General features: G+C 38.0%; 1 long non-coding RNA gene across 3 annotated transcripts; it reads left to right on the top strand.

The window, feature by feature from the left end:
* The first annotated feature begins 361 nt into the window (after positions 1 to 361).
* LOC120509304 lies at positions 362 to 14512 on the top strand. 3 transcript variants are annotated; one of them, XR_005629227.1, is made up of 4 exons: positions 362 to 501; positions 1087 to 1205; positions 4189 to 5099; positions 5234 to 7327. It is a non-coding gene; the product is annotated as an uncharacterized LOC120509304 (long non-coding RNA). The 3 variants fall into 3 exon arrangements; XR_005629228.1 differs by lacking the exons at positions 4189 to 5099; positions 5234 to 7327 and adding an exon at positions 10442 to 14512; XR_005629226.1 differs by lacking the exon at positions 5234 to 7327 and having other exon boundaries at positions 4189 to 5209.
* The last annotated feature ends 1651 nt before the right edge of the window (positions 14513 to 16163 follow it).

Below are 16163 nucleotides of genomic sequence, written 5' to 3'. Positions count from 1 at the left end.
TGCAGCTCATGCTGATTCAATGGAATGTGACATTGTGTGAGAAAAGATTACTGAGCACTAGGGGGGACTCACTGGCTGAGTATTGGTCAGGTAAGACCCACGGAGTTCTAAAATGTTTGCCAGTACTTCAGCTGAAACATTTTCTGTGGTATCAGGAAACCTATGCCAATTTTTGACAGCAGATGTGTGGCTGAGCTGCTGTGTTCAGATTAAGAACTGGTCATTCCAAACAGTCTGAAACTTGATATATGTATTTGGCTGACCAGTGGAAAAAAAAAAAAAAAAAAAAAGGCAACATCCAGTGCAAAGCTATAAAAGCCCAAACCCTTCGGTGTCTCTTGAACCAACACTCCTATTCCAGTCTGTGCTTAGAGATACCTGGGATGTGTTTGACAGAGGTGCACTGAGCTTGGCAATGTCCCCTGACTTCCAACATAAGAACAGCAAATATTTCAGGCTCTGATCTTTCTACAAAGATTAACAAATTATCTCTCTGCTATGGTAAGTTTATTTTTTCTGTGGCTTATTGCTGATTCACACAAGAAAATGGAAAAGAGCAGTCAGGAGTTAGTGCATTATAAAATGGTTTGAGGTCTTTGAACTCATGTATTTCCCACTGGTTTGTCCAAGACTCTCTCCTGCTGACTCCTGTAAGAGGTGCACCTGGTATTTTTTGCAGGGGGAGAAAAAAGGAAAAGTAAAAAGGACTCTTAATGGGAAGATGCGTGATGCCTGCTGTCTCTGAAGAAAGGATTAGGTTTCTAGTACATGGTGAACAGTCAACACAATACATTAAAAAAAAAAAGCTTAAAACAATGGGGAAATATTTTGTCAACATCTCACTCTGAACAATTCCAATTCCCACTAGAGCTATATATTGACTCATCAAGTCCCATTGTTCCTTGATAGCCAGAAATAAATGAAGAGTAAAAGCAAACACAATTCTGATTCAACTTGTAGAAACCTTTAAATAACAAATATTTTAACCTTTTCTCTTAGTGTCAAACAAACATGCAACACAAATGATGGGAAAAATAAAGACATTTTTTCCCAGCAGATTAGCATCCCTTCTCATTTATTTGGCAGATTTTTTGCAGCTAGGAAAACTTGTGATTGTGGTGCCCTCATCAGAATGCATGCAGCTCTGCACTGACACTGCTGTGTAGTGGCTGGAAAAAATCTGATTTCTGAATGATGAAAAGGAGGTAAGTGTGTAGTTTCACAGTTTGGAGTGACTTCCAGGATGTCAGCTGAATTGAACTATTCTGTATGGAGGGTGTCCACAAAGTTTCCATAAGAGCTGTTGCCATATTGCAAAAATACCTATAGAAATTAATGTAGAAGAACTTGTTCTGCTGCTGAACTAATGCACTCCATCTGAAGAGAACTGGTTTTTTTTTCTGAATGGATTCTTATATTACAAACTTATGGAAGCTGGCTGACATCTGCTACATGATATTTGTTCTTTCATTCACACTCCAGGACATAATAACTAAATAAGATCCTTATTTTGAGAGGTATTTAGAGAGGATTTTTTAAACACATTTTTAAAATTGTTACATTTTTAAAATATTCATTTCCCTGTGACACTATGCTAAACTCAAATACTTAAAAGGATGGAGCCTGACATCTAAATGTGGTAAAGCAAAACAGAGAGATTTCCTAGGATTCCATAATATTGAAATAATTCTGGGAAAACTATTCTATCTTGCTCAGTAAAGGAAGTAAAGTTATTCATTCAGAGAAACAAAGTTGTCTCTTTTTATCTTTGTGGTTTGTAACCATTTTAGCCTCTGATATACTCCTTACACTGTCTTTCTCCAATTGGTCAGATCTCCCTAACTTTTTAAAGGTCTTTAACTAAAGACCTAAAGTGCTTTCTGTCTTGATAGTATCCTGAAATACTGTGAGATGGTGGCATGATAAACTTCATCCCAAACCATGCAGCATATGGAGGTAATATTGGGAATTTTAACTTTTTGGGAATTTTAAGGCTTAAAAACGATGTTTTAGTATTCTTCCATTGTAATTATGAAGCAGTGTTCTAATTAGACAACTCTAGCTGACACTTTCCCTAGAAAAATATGCATTGTCCTGGGAAGAATTCCAGAGAAAAGGGAAATTATCTCATTCTTTTCAGCTCCCACTCCCCTTACAGAAATTTTAAACAGCTGAGCATTTCTTCCTGAGCTAGGCTGACCTCCACCCCAAAATGTTCCATTCTTAGATAGGGAAGGAAAAACAAAAACAAAATGTTTTTATTACTCTCCTGAATGGATTGAGCACAGATCAAGCTCCCTGGGTATTTGGGAAGGGAGATCCTAAGCACGTATGTTAAGAACTCCTCTGACATTCAATAAGTTGATGGGGAAAATGTAAACCTCTGAAACATCAGCTCACGTAAGAATTGAGGTCAGGATTAGGTACAAAGGAAAGGGAAGAACCTACAAGACTAGGCAGACATTTTGTGAATGCCAGTAATGTCTAAGTGCTGTTCCTTAAGTCACTGACAGGAGTGGGTCTATGCCTTCAACAAAGGGTAAAAAGAAATATAATTGGGTGATTATAAAATGACATGTTGAGACAGGGAATTCCACCATACCTTCAGACAGCAGATTATTCTATGCCTTCAGGGATTAAGTTTTTTGCTTCTCAAAATCAGACAATATTTTCCTGAATTAAATATCCCTCCTGTTTTATTCTCAAAGTTACACATTTAAGCGGACTTACTTTCTAGTCTTTTGAGATCTTTTTTTCTTAGCAGCTACAGATGTTTTGTGAAAACGTCTCTTTAATTTCTTCCCCTTTTAGCATCTTTCATGTCTCAAAATTGGTTTAATCTGAGTCTTCCTGTAACTGAAGTGCAGAGCAGACTCTGCCACTTCTTTGTGCAATGTCTGTTTTCATATTTGCTTGTTTGAGTAATTTTCTCATTAGAGATTCTGCAAGGTCAGGCTGCAGGTGTTTAAGACACTCTAGGATAACTTGAGTTACCCCGTGTTGTATTGTTCAATGTCTGTAATGTTTTGTTTGTTCTGGCAATGGATGTTGTGTTTTTGTATTTATTATTAAATCTGTTGTGGTAGCACTTTCATGAGATGCAGGGTGACATTTCTCAGAAGTCATTGCAGTGCCTGTGTCTTATTTTAACGTGCTGTGCAGGCTGGCAAGCTGTGTTACTGATATCTCACACAACTCTGTCAGGCTATTTATCTGCGTGCCCTCTGCTGCTCCAGAGTCATCCTGATGAAAAGTCACCTCTGGGTTGAGTTGCTGGTCGGATGCCAGGCAGTTCCCTGTGTGATTCCAGCTCACATACCTGCCACAGTCCTGCTGGCTTAGCAGGACTCATGCTTCAGTGTGCTGCCCTGCTTGGGTCTTATATTTCATTTCTACCTGCTCAGTTTTTAAATCTCTCTAAAGCAGAGATTCCGCAGGGCTGGACTCCTGTGTTTGTGATCAAACTTCTCATATGTATGAATTCAATCCCATACTCTGTTCAGATTCCCAATTTGCAGTTAAACCATTCCTTACAGACATGTAAGGTTCAGCAGTGCATGCTGCTTTTCCACGTGACCTGCTCTCATGGATTATGTGGTGGCATGTGACAGAAAGAAACGTCTCCTTACTCAAAATTTGCCCCCTGCCCTCAGTTATATGTTGAACTTATAGGCATCAGCTATATTAGTAAATGCAAGAATGCCTGACAATTTTCCTGGAACTGAATTCTCTATGCTTGTATGTCTTAGGACAGCCTCAATAAAGAATTTGATGTGTTCATGACATTCCCTGAACAGTTTCAACACTTGGCCAGACAAAACTGGCACAGCTAAAGGCAGATTGCTTGCAACCTGTTTGGTTTGAAGAGTGGCAGTTTATTAATAGACTTGAGCTGGACTGTGATAATTGTTCTCAGTTCCTATAGGTGTGAGTCACACCCTCAAGAGCTGACATGACGCTTCTGTTCAGATGCATCATCCTCCTTATTTTACTGTACCATCTATCCCAATCCATGTGCATGGAAGACAACACTCATGTGTGTCCGGAGCAAAAAACTTATTCAGTAAAGTGTTCCTTCAATGTTCTGTGGACATCTGGCAGCTTTTTTCCACTCCTGCTGAAACTCTAAGTACTACCAAGTGAAAAGTAGAGCAACCTATTTTCCTATTTTTCTATTTTTCCCTCCAGTTTGTTGTTCTTCTCTGTCATGTGGAGAATCCTCAAGGTTAACAGCTGGAAAGTCCTGTGCTCAGAGGGGAACAGGCAATGATGTGCTCCCTGCTAATCTGCTGAAACTATTGGCCTGCCTGTAGTCTGTATCCAGAACCTGCATTTTTTGCTCAAGGCTCTGATCAGCATCCTCCCTGTATCATTATCTTGGGAAATAAGCTCCTACACAGTAAGGGTAAATTGTGAAATCATCTCACCAAAGAAGGGTAAGGGAGCTGGGGAAGGGTCTGGGGCACAAGTCTGCTGAGGAGCAGCTGATGGAGCTGGGGGTGATTGCTCTGGAGGAAAGGAGGCTCAGGGCGGAGATTATCACTCTCTACTACTGCCTGAAAGGAAGCTGTAAACAGGAGTTCAGTCTCTTCTCCCTGGTAAAAAGTGTCAGAACAAGAGAAAATAGCCTCAGGCTGAAAAGGTGTATATAAATTTGAATTCCATATGTGCTTACTCATTCACTTCAATAATGAAAAATGTGTTATAAGTTTTTCTAATTACATGGTTTTGAACAAAAATATTGTGCACACATTATCCTGTCAAACAAATCTCAAAATTCTCTACCACATGTGTACTTGTTGACAAACAATAATAAACAAATTATTGTATTAGTTCTTGGTGAACACAATAAAATTCACACCCCTTATATGGCAAATACACACATATATGAGATTGACATAAATTACTCAATAACAGTATGTAAATTCTCTCTCTCTCCTTCTCTTTCTTTCTTTAATTCATCCTTCCTTTCTTTCTTTTCTTTCACCCTACCCCTTTATCCATAACATGCTGTTATGTGCTTATACAGTAGTCCAGGGAGTAACATACCAATTTCCATGTCAATGTGTAACTTACTGATAAACTGAGAGGTTTTGCAGGTTTTGTATATATGTAACAATTTATTGTTCACTTTTATATTATGTATACTCTTTATATCTAATTAAAATCATGACTGGTTAATAATTCTTTTTCTGTCACTGCTGTTACAATCTTGAACTGTATGGTTTTGCAGGTTTTGTATATATGTAACAATTTATTGTTCAATTTTATTTTATGTATACTCTTTATATCTAACTAAAATCATGACTGGTTAATAATTTTTTTCTGTCACTGCTGTTACAATCTTTAAATGTACATTTTCACATGAGTTGCAACTGTCTGCAGATGCCTTACAGTGTGCAAGCCTACATCTGGACAAGCCACCTTCAGTCATTTTTATTGGCAATAAAAAATAATAGACACTTCCACAGTGCAGTTTCTTCTCATACTTGAAGTGTGCAGTGCGGAGGTCTCATCTTTTGCTGCCAAAAACCTTTAGCAAGGATACTAAAACCTCTTTGTCTCGCTTATATTGTCACAAAAGTTCTTCTGAGCATGTTTCTCACCAGAGGAAAATCTTTTGCTTCAGATCCCTCTGGGTTTTTTTCACTGTTCTAAATTCAGCAGCTCTCCAGGGAGACTTCTAATAGTATCCTTCTGCCATGCAAGGAGCTGGTGCAGAAGTTGTGGATGAACTGATTTTCTCAAAGTTGTTGGACAACTGACAATGTCAGCAATGTCCAGAAGGACTCTAAGAGACAAAGGTCAGCTTCCCATTTTAGGAAAACAATGTGTAAAGATCTTGAAATTAGGAGCTTTTCCAGACTTCAGTGCATGAACACGTCTGACTTGTTGCTGGCAGCTGCCTGGCAGAGGTTACTGGAGGCTGCCTGCAGTGGATGGTGGCAGCCACACCAGAGACATCCTGACAAACTCTAAGACCTGCTGGGCAAAAGGTCCACATGAAATTCATGAGTACTCCAAAAAAAAAAAAATTGGAAAATTGAGAAAACATTGTACAATGGCCAAAGCCAGTGATTATTTCTGACATGTTGTAATAGAAGTGAAAAGATGTAGTAATTTTATTGATAAAATCAGTTATTTTGCTAAAATAGTCCAGTGGTGTATCTATGAACACAAACTGAAATGGTGATCAAGGGCAATGGGAGACAGGGAATGTCCCTGTGTTGACAGCTACATTCATCCATTCAACCTTGGGTTTACAAGAGATTCTTTATGTGTAGGATATGTGTTGGGTTTTTTTCCCCTATTTTTCATGCAAGATAACACATTTAATTTCCCATTACCAGATTAATTGTGTAGTTTAACCATTCATGTAGATGTCACTTTTACAAGGACAGTTTTATGTCAGATGTTATATCTAATTTGTAACCAGGAATTGAATCCATCTCTGGGATATATTCTACTCACTTCTTTTTCTTGCAGTCAAAATAATAAACATTTGTTCAGAACTCACATCTTTCAGAATGAAAAAGAAACAGAATAAACCCAAAACCATAAAACCAGGTCAACAGAAATAAAGCAGAAGAGTTTTCTCTAGCAGAAAAAGAAATATAAATGAATTGCACAAGAAGAAAAAAAAGGTTACCATGTATCTGACTACACTGAATTATGATACACTATAGAAAAATCTCTGCTTAACTACAGGCTGAGTTCTGAATTGCTTTGAGTCTGTGTGGGTATACATGGAAATCATATAGGAAAAAAACAGACAAGGCTTTAGGAGGAGGAAAACATTGAAAGCCTCATTTCTTCATATATACTAAGGGCAAGAAGAAAGTGCATACACAGATATCTTCTGAATATGATGCCTGTGTTAGAGTCACAGATCTGGCATAACAGCCACACCTGAAAGGAATTATAGCTGATAATATCCAAGTCAACATTGTCAAGGAGAGCTCTTCCCAAAAACAACATTATATGGCTGAAATACAAGCAGTTTCATAGTACAAGGGAAGGTGCTCAGTTTCATCATATTCTTAGAGAAGCCTCTTAGAGCCAAGTGCAGAATCTCATAATGGAGGCAAAAGTCTTTTCTCCTTGTTACACACTTTTTGGTTGAAAATGTCAAGTGCATTCTAGATAAAAATGTTGTGTACATGCACATTACCACTTTGTAAATAAACACCAGCTGAATGTAATGGGCAATGGACGTCTGTTATGAGCTAATTTTTGCAAGAAATACATAGATTTTTTTTAAAAGTATTTATCTAGTGTAATATATGCAATCTGAAAGTATGACCATAATTTTTTTGTAATAGTTTTGACAGCTTAGATGTATTTTTTCATTTTTAATTGATTAAGAATATGCAAGGAGGTTATGGTGTTTAAGTAACAAACGAAAGACAAGTTGCATTAAGCATTAGAACAAAATGAGCTTATGCAAATATAATGAAAATTAAAAAATTAACAAAACTGTTTTTTTAAAGTTTGGGAGATAAACTAACAGAGAAGTGTGAAAGTGCTCATAATAGTTGAAAAATACAAAAAATGTATTTTGAAGACAATGGAAATCAAATTATCAGGTCAGGAAAAAAAAAGGTCATAATTTAAGACAGGGGAGGTTTCTACTCAATCTTATGAAAACCTTCTACCTGTAGTGGTAGTTTAGCACTGTAAGCGATTATATATGAAGGCTATGGAAATCATAATCATAATAGTCATGTATCAGACACCATTATGGGAAACTAAATCCAGCATATTTAATACAGAGATATACAATGCAACTTGTGAAGCTTTTGAAGTCCTATGTATGATTACATTTCATTTATCTTCTAATTCATGTGAATCCTAGTGTGCCTTTACAATATTTAGCTAGCTCAGTGACTTCTTCTTCCTCAAATAGTCTTTTTGGCTATCTACAAAGACTCGCATGTTTCTGTTTCCTTCCTGAATGACACACTGAAATATTGTGCCATATGCCCTAATGTAGCCCAGATAAGAACATACGTCTACTTACTTTAAAGAAAATTACAAGGATTTAGGAAACTTTGTTTAGGCTGAAGATTTTTTTCTAGAGCCTCCAAATACATGGTCATTCATTGCTTTTGACAGGATCCAGGACTCAAAGGGGAGTCCAGAATAAGCAAAACAGCATTAAAAAAAGAGATAAAAAAGAAAAAGCTATGTATGAAATGAGTCCAGATTAACTGAGGAGTTCCATGTCACCTCAGTACGCAGCTGCTGATTTCACCCAAATTCAAAATGACCATTCAAAATTATTCTGACCATCTGGATCAGCCACCCCAACATGTAGTAGGGCTGCTCTGGACCTGTGAGGTGAGTCAGAGTGCTCAAGCTGGGCAGCAAGGTTCCTGGTGCAATGAGTGGGACTGTCACCCCCAGAGAGTGCCTGAGCTCTCCAAAGAGGTGTCGAGTGTGAAGTTTTGCTTAGAGCACCAACAGAGAATGGTAAGAAGGAGATCATAAGGTAAGATGGCTCTGTAGGCTACTGGTTCACTTTTCTGTAGTGGACAGGCACTCAAGAATGTACATATTTTTGCTTAATATCTTGTACTTGACAACTGGCAAAACCAGAATAAGGATGTTCTCCCCTCTCTTTAGGGAGTTAAACTCACCTTTTAAAGTCTGATTGAGGATGAGAATCAGGTGGAAATATCCATGGCTGCTCTGATCAAGATTATTTGAAAGACTTTATGGCATAAAATATAAATCTGAACCTGATCACATTCAGGGTTAAATCATGCTGGATAGTTAATACTGGGATTCTCCTAATTCATCCCAAAATTCCTAATTGTTCTTCAGGTTTCTCACTGGCACCAAAGTAGGTGATCTGATATTTATCCTGTTTTTTTTTCGAAATAGGAGCACATAAATTTGTGTGAGCCTTATTACCTTAGGAGATATGAATGGATCTTTACTTCAGAAATTCCTAGAATATTTTGGTTTTTTAAGCATGTATTCAAGACTTGGAAAGAGCTATTAAAGTAAGGAAATTGTTTAACTACTTTGAGCTACTTTAACTACTACCTGTTTCCTTCTTTTGTATTTAATAAAAACTAGAACATTGCTTGGATGGCAACAGAAAACACAGGTCTTGGGCTGAAACCTCCTCATATGTAGGGAGATGTGCCCATTTTATTGTTCCTGCTCTTCCTTCCTCTCCATCTCTTATTGTTTCACTGATTGATAATTACAAAGATCCTGCAGAGGGAGTTTTGCAAGAGTGGAGCTGCTCAAACAAGATTTCAGGGAAGTCCTATGTCATGTGTTAGCCAGTCAAAAATTATAATAACAGTCCAGAACTAGATTTTCCAGTTATGGGCTGGCTTGTGCTGCATTGCTGCTCAGCTCTACACAAAAAAAGGCTCAATAACCACTTTAAGTGCTATGGCATCACCAGGCATAAAAGCATGGTTAGTGATGTATGCCAGGGTCCCTAATAACTCAGGAAATGTAGGAGCTGATCCCTTACACTGATGGAAACTAACTGATCAGCAAGACATTTATAAGCATAAATGCATGCCTTCCTTCTAGAAAAGCTTTCAGTAATTCCACTGGCAGTGTTTATAAAGTATATCTCTGTACATATTTCCTATTCAGCCTTGCATGCTGCTTCCACCATCCAGAACCTTTTGCTGCATTGTTTCCTCACTGCTTAGATGCAGTAGAAATGCACACAGTGCTTTGTTCTAATTTTGTATACATTGCTTCCTTTTCTCCTTTCCTCAGCTTCTCTCCCTTAATTTCATGGCGTTACACCAGGAAGTGGAGGGATCCAAAGATAAAGCAGGAGAGGACAGGAGGCTTCCTGAATCCCTGTACTGGTACTGGCTCTGAAATGGGGGACGTGAGGCTTATGAGCATCCAGATAATATGGAGCTGAAGAGCAGTGTAAAAAGGAAATAAGATAGAGAATGAGTCAGTCCACCCTCTGCAGGCTGTGACTCCCTCAGCAGCCCCAGTTATGTGAGTTTCCCTTAAGAAGAAGAAGCAAAAGGAAAGATAAGAGTTTTAGATTACAGTGTCCATGCATGGATAACAGAGAATGCTGGCCATCTTCTGTTTATCTCAGTTACTCAGATCACAGCAGTCCCATCCCATTTCTGCTGGACCATTGCTCATACCCATTCAAATGATTTGAACGTTCAAGTAACCAACAAAAATATGTGGTTAACAGAGAATCAAGATTAGTCTGATCCTGTGGTTTTGATGTTTATCTGTGTTCAGATAGGAAAAAAACCCTAAAAATTTGAGTCAATGTGCTGGCAGTCTAGAAACCCTACCTTCAATCACAGAAGAAGTATTCCTCTGCCAGATGATGCTGTTGAGGAATTCATGGAGTTTAGAATAAACTCATACTAGGTATTGATAAAAAGAACACGAGGAAATAATTCTTTTTTTGTTCAACACTTCACAGGACCTCAGAATAACAATCAAGTCCAATATTTTGGTGTGGTGTGTCGGGCAGCCAAAATAGGAGAAGCCAGCTCTGCAGCATGTGTTCCACTGGAGACCTCCAATGCAGCAGCAGAATTTGGGATTCTATCATCATTCTGGTTATGGATTCTCCACATCCTCCCTAATAGTTTGCTCAGATGTACTCAGCGTGGGGCCCTCCCACTCAGGGACAATGATGAGGACAAAGGTGACTAAATTCTTGACAGGATACACCATTCATGTCCTCTTAAGGACATCCAGGGTTTATGTTTGAATAACATGACGTGAATATAGTGAATATACAACCACACCTCAAGCCACAGCCCACCATTATCATCCCCATCCCCAAACTGCTCAAGTTTGTCTCTCTCCCTTTCTCCAACAAACCCTTTTCCTTACCCCATTTTGCCTCTTAGAGATTTTTGCCTTTGATGTGAGATTTGAAGCAAAACCCAAAAAGGTGTTTGTTAGTACTTTTTAAAGTGGGAATCAGAATTTTACTGGACTTTATAACATATATGAATGAAGATCTGAAATACAAATACTGTTAAAGTAAAATCACACAGTTCATAAAAAGATAGCGATGGGAAAGCAAATTCTCTGTGCAGAATGGCAAGGAGCTAGAGAAATCCCCAAGCCAAATTTTTTCACTCGTTTGGAAAAGTACTGACACAGATATACAAAAAAAACTTCTATAGTAAATACATTTATAAAAAAAGTTTATGTTAGGGTGAAGTAGTCTCCCAAAGAAGAAAAGAGTTATGTCCTCTAATAGAAAACTGAAATTACACGAAAAGTCAGAAGCTACCCTTAGACAGGTAAGTGTAATGTAATCCTCTGGGGGAGATTTCAGAGAAAATAAGATTACACTGTCCTCATCTCATGTTGTGCTGCATCTTCCCTTCTGTATGTTCTATAAAGCATTTAATAGGAAATTAAATTAAACCACAGGATTAATCTTTATTTGTTCTGGAGTCACATTTTTCCTTCATATGTTCTCTCACTGTGTTCCTAGATTCTAGCCTTACCTGGCATAGCAATTCACTCCTTTGAATGTATGCACCAAAGACAGAGCAAATCTTGCAATACTGAATTTTGCTACTCCCAGACCTGGGAGGAGAAGTTGGCTGGGGCTGAGCAGCTCCCCCTACAAGGAGGGAAGAGGAAGGTGGTGGGAAAATGTGTCAAGCTGGGCTTGCTGCTGCTGCTCACTCCCAGGAGACAGGGAAATAAAGGATGGTGTCTGATACCTGGTGCTGGAGGGAGCTGCTCTTCCCCCTCTCCCCAGCACTACACACCAGCCCACTCACCAGGAGAGATAAAACAGCTTTGTAAAGCTGCAGTTATCAGAAACCATGGCAGGGAAGATGTTTGGGGTTTTTTTTCTCAGTCTGATTTTCTAAGCAGATGCCCACATTTCCCATGGGCAAATCAATCATCAATAGGAACAAGTTAATATCCTGTACAGCTGAAGTGTGATTTCTGACTCTGCCTGTTAGAGAGAAGAACAAGGCAGTGTTGTTTTTCAGAACAACATTGACAGAAATGGCTGTGGGCAGCCTCTCAAGCTACCATTGATTTATCTCAAGTATAATATATTTCTGGCAAGACAACTCTCCATTTGAGCTGATTTAACCTTCTTTATGTCAAGGTTTATTGGTATTAGTCCAATCTGTTGAGAGTTTCCTCTTGGGAAACTCATCAGGTATTTCTATAAAAACAGCAAATCATTGTTTTGTTCCATTTGGAACATTTTGTACTGTGGAAGCCCTGCCTAGATCTTGTTCCTGCTGCACCTCGTTTTTAGCAACTGGCTCCCAAAATGTCAAGACACTTTCTCCTTTCTTGGCTGTGCAAATTATATATATTTTAAATTTTTTCCATTTTTCTCCGTATTTTTTTTTTTACTTTTTACTGTTTTTATCTTATTAGACCTTAAGGTCTAGTACCTGAGTTTGAGATTTGTTTATGTTTGAAGAAAGGGGTGTAAGGATTAACAGAGATAAGATAAAAAGCTTATTGGTGTTTGCTCTTGAACACAGGCACATGACTCTGACTGCAGAAGCTGGTAACCAGGAATGGTCACAAGGGCCCTATTTGGTGGACAAACTTATGCCCAGTGTTGATGGTTCAATGCTGTCACTGAAATAAAACACCACTACATATTTTTCAGTTCCACCCCACTCTTAAAACTTCAGTGGATTTTAGTAGTCATGGCCACTGTCACTGTCATGGCTGGTGTCCATAGCCATTCTTTCATGGCTGGCATCCACCCACACTTTCAGAAATGTTTAAAAGTCTTTATAATTGTTGAATACACTTTACATACTGACCTTGATTCTTGGAGGCTGTAAACACAGTCAAGGGCTTCAATTTCTCACAGATGATTATCTGGTGGTTGCCTTGGTGGTGATTCTTTTTATCAGTGAATGCTTCTTATAATTTTTTTTTTTGCCTGTTATGCACAACTGTTAGAGATTTCTCTCTAAAGAGGAATGTATTGGGGGAATTTCCTTTAATAGACTAAACAGCATCTCTGGCTATTCCTTCTTATTAGTATTTTCTAGTTGACATAGTGAATATTTTTATGTACTTCCTGAGATGCTTTATGAAAGTCATAATTTCAAATTCTTCTTGTCTTAATTTTTCATACTACTGCTTCACCTAAGCAGTGGCTACATCTTCTGCTAGCAATATAATTTCATGTTTAGGTATTTAAGTATTTTTGAGAGAGGATGCATGGCTTTTAGAGAAACACAGTTGCCCCAGTTTTTTTATTTTGAGGAACTGCTGTATTACAAACACTATAAAAATTACAAAAGAAATTAATGAACTCTGTTTAAATTATGTATATGTATAATTTCTAGCAAGCTTTGATGTTCTAATTGTATAGAAACTAGAGTTAAACTAATACAGGCTAATACCTATTATCAGCTCACTTCTGATTTATTTGCATAGATTTGTACCATGAAATCCAGTGAAGTAATGAGAAGATCCTGGAAAACATAGATGCTTTCTGTGGGAATTTAATTTCTTATCGATATGCTTTTTGAATGAAAAATGTATGTTTGTGTTTGTCTTCAAAATAATTCTGTAACTTGGATGATATTGTAAATATTGACAGGCAGGCTTGTTAAACTGCCTTCTTTTGAATACATTGTTTAGGAACATTTTAATTTTTAAGTTTCAGGTAACAATTCTTGTATTTAGTCTTTTAATTCTCACCTTACTGAAGTTCTGAAACCTTCTTTAGGAGTAACAGATATTGGAGAGTGTAAGGTTATACTTTTTTCTCCTTTAAAGTTACCAGTTTAAAATGAATGACTTTTCATTACTGTTCCTGTGAATTTTTCTTCTGCTGTGTTGTATCAGCAATGTAGATGCTATGATTTCATGAAAAAAGAAAGAAAGCCCCCAAAAAAACCATTTCAAAACACCAAACCCCCAAACCTAATTCCAGATGTAAAGAAACTTCCCAGTTTTGGTGGTACCTGTATGGGATGTTGACCTTTCAGTTTACAGAATGCTGCTCAGTGGAGCTGCTGCCCTCTGTAAATGTGATGAGATGCATGTGATGCCTCCTTACACTCCCTCTGACTCAGCCTTTTGCTGTCCAGAGTCCTCTGCCCAGCATAACCAGCAGCTTCTCTGTCCTCACTGATTTTTTGTCATTTGCACAACATACCCTGCTAAAGACCCAAACCAAATGGCTCAAAAGACATTGAAAGATTTGGTTTTCTCTTTAGAAGGTGGGAATATGGAACTTTTCCAGGGGGAAACAAAGCTTGGAGAAGGGGATATATTACTGTTTTGGGGTTTTTAGATGCTTTCTCAAGACTGAGACAGAGGCTGTAGTGGTTCTTATGCTTTGTCATTTCATTGTAACCTTTGAAAGCAGTCGTATACAAAAAAAACCCCAAAAAATGAAAAAAAGAATTCCTGTGACCTGTAACGAAAACAAAAAACAAAAAAAAAATTCAAGTCAGGAAAGCAAAGTACAAAAGACAGATCAGTGCCTTTCTAAAATAAAAAATGAGAGTCTGCTATTCTATAATATTCTACTCACTCCAGGGAATTTTTCCCAAATCTGCTCTGTATCAGTGTGGAATATCCTTCTGTGCCTGTAACTGTTAAGGAACAAGAATATCAGTGGGGTTGCTTTCATGATGGAGCAGCAAGAGTAGCAACAGGTATTTAATTATCCTTAACATGCTCATGTATACGTAATGAACACAGTCACAGAGCACTCAGTTGTTTCTGTTTTCTCCCTCATTCTCTGTAACCAAATTCAACAATGAATCTGAGAAATATCCACACTATAGGTGGATATAAGGGGGTTTAAATTCTTTGTAGTTAGTTCCTGCTATCACATGATCTCATAGGTAGTGCTTCAGAGGAGCAGTTATCCTGGTATCCCTGCATTTCCCACAGCTATGGCTCAGCAAACCCCAGGCACATTACTAGAGCACAGGTCCTTCCCCTGATTGCTCAGTGATTAGAAGCCACTTCCTGCTTTACTCAAAAATGTGATTACTCTTCAAGATGCAGGAAGGCTCATATTTAGACACAGTTGGAAACTGCACAATTTTTTTTCCCCTCAGTAAAACAACAAGGACAAACTGTTTATACAAATATTGACACGCTGTTCTCAGCAGCACTACACAAAATGCAGCTGGTCACTGGCAGTTCTGTGCCAGTCCCAGAGGCACAGCTAGACTTAATAAAACCTTTTTCCACAAAGCACTTCACAGACAGCCTACTGCTTTAAAGGCCACAGCAGTCACCTATCACGTTTTCTTGAAAACAATAACCACAGTTCCATTTTGTTGAGAATTTCAGTCAGCGTTCCTTTAAAAAATACTAGTTTTAGAATAAGGGCTACTTGTGCAATTGCTGTGTTACACATTTCAAAATGTCTGACTCAGCAGTAAACTCATTTACAGCCCCACAGTTCCCTGCAAACAGTACTAACTGCAATGACCCACCACAACCCCTGAAAAATTCATGGACATACCTCTGGATCTGTGAAAAGCCTTCGCCAATGGCAGAAGGAAATTCATCATGCTTGGGAAACTGAAGAATTGAGTTCCTTAGCCTCACATATTTGATATTAAATAATTCACTTGAACTTTGCTTTAGAGTATTTCAGTGTATGTAGCAAAACATAATCATCTCTGCCCTCCGTAATGCAAAGAGATCTTTCGGGCCACGTTCCACTATGGCAAACAAGATATCTAAAATCAAACCTTTGCGTATTTTAACTGTGTCACTTTGCAAAGAAAACAGTACGCTGGATTAATAATTTAAAGGGCCTGTTAGAACAGCTGATAATTTTCTGCTGTAGCAGAAAACTGGGAAAATGCTGATGCTAAAAAATTAAAAGCTCTCTCTCTGTTTGCTATCAAGCAGGTGAACAGCTCCAGGCTGCTCATCCTGTTGGTGTCCTGCTCTCAGCCTGACATTTTCTGGCAGCACTTTGTGCTCATTTTTTCCATACGAAATTTTTCAGAATTTTACTCTACAGATAGTTGAATTATATATATATAATTGAATTATATGTATATTTAATCATTCACTTCAATAATGAAAAATGTATTATAAGTATTTCTAAATACATGATTTTGACCAAAAGCTGTGCACACATATTTTTTATACTAGTCTGTCAAAAAATCTCAGAATTCCCTGCCACATGTGAAGTTATT

The sequence above is a fragment of the Passer montanus genome, unplaced genomic scaffold (genome assembly GCF_014805655.1).
Source record: "Passer montanus isolate IOZ18808 unplaced genomic scaffold, ASM1480565v1 scaffold50, whole genome shotgun sequence".
Taxonomy (NCBI): Eukaryota; Metazoa; Chordata; class Aves; order Passeriformes; family Passeridae; genus Passer; species Passer montanus.
The sequence above is the reverse complement of the archived record's forward strand: the minus strand, read 5'-3'. Positions and strand labels throughout refer to the sequence as shown.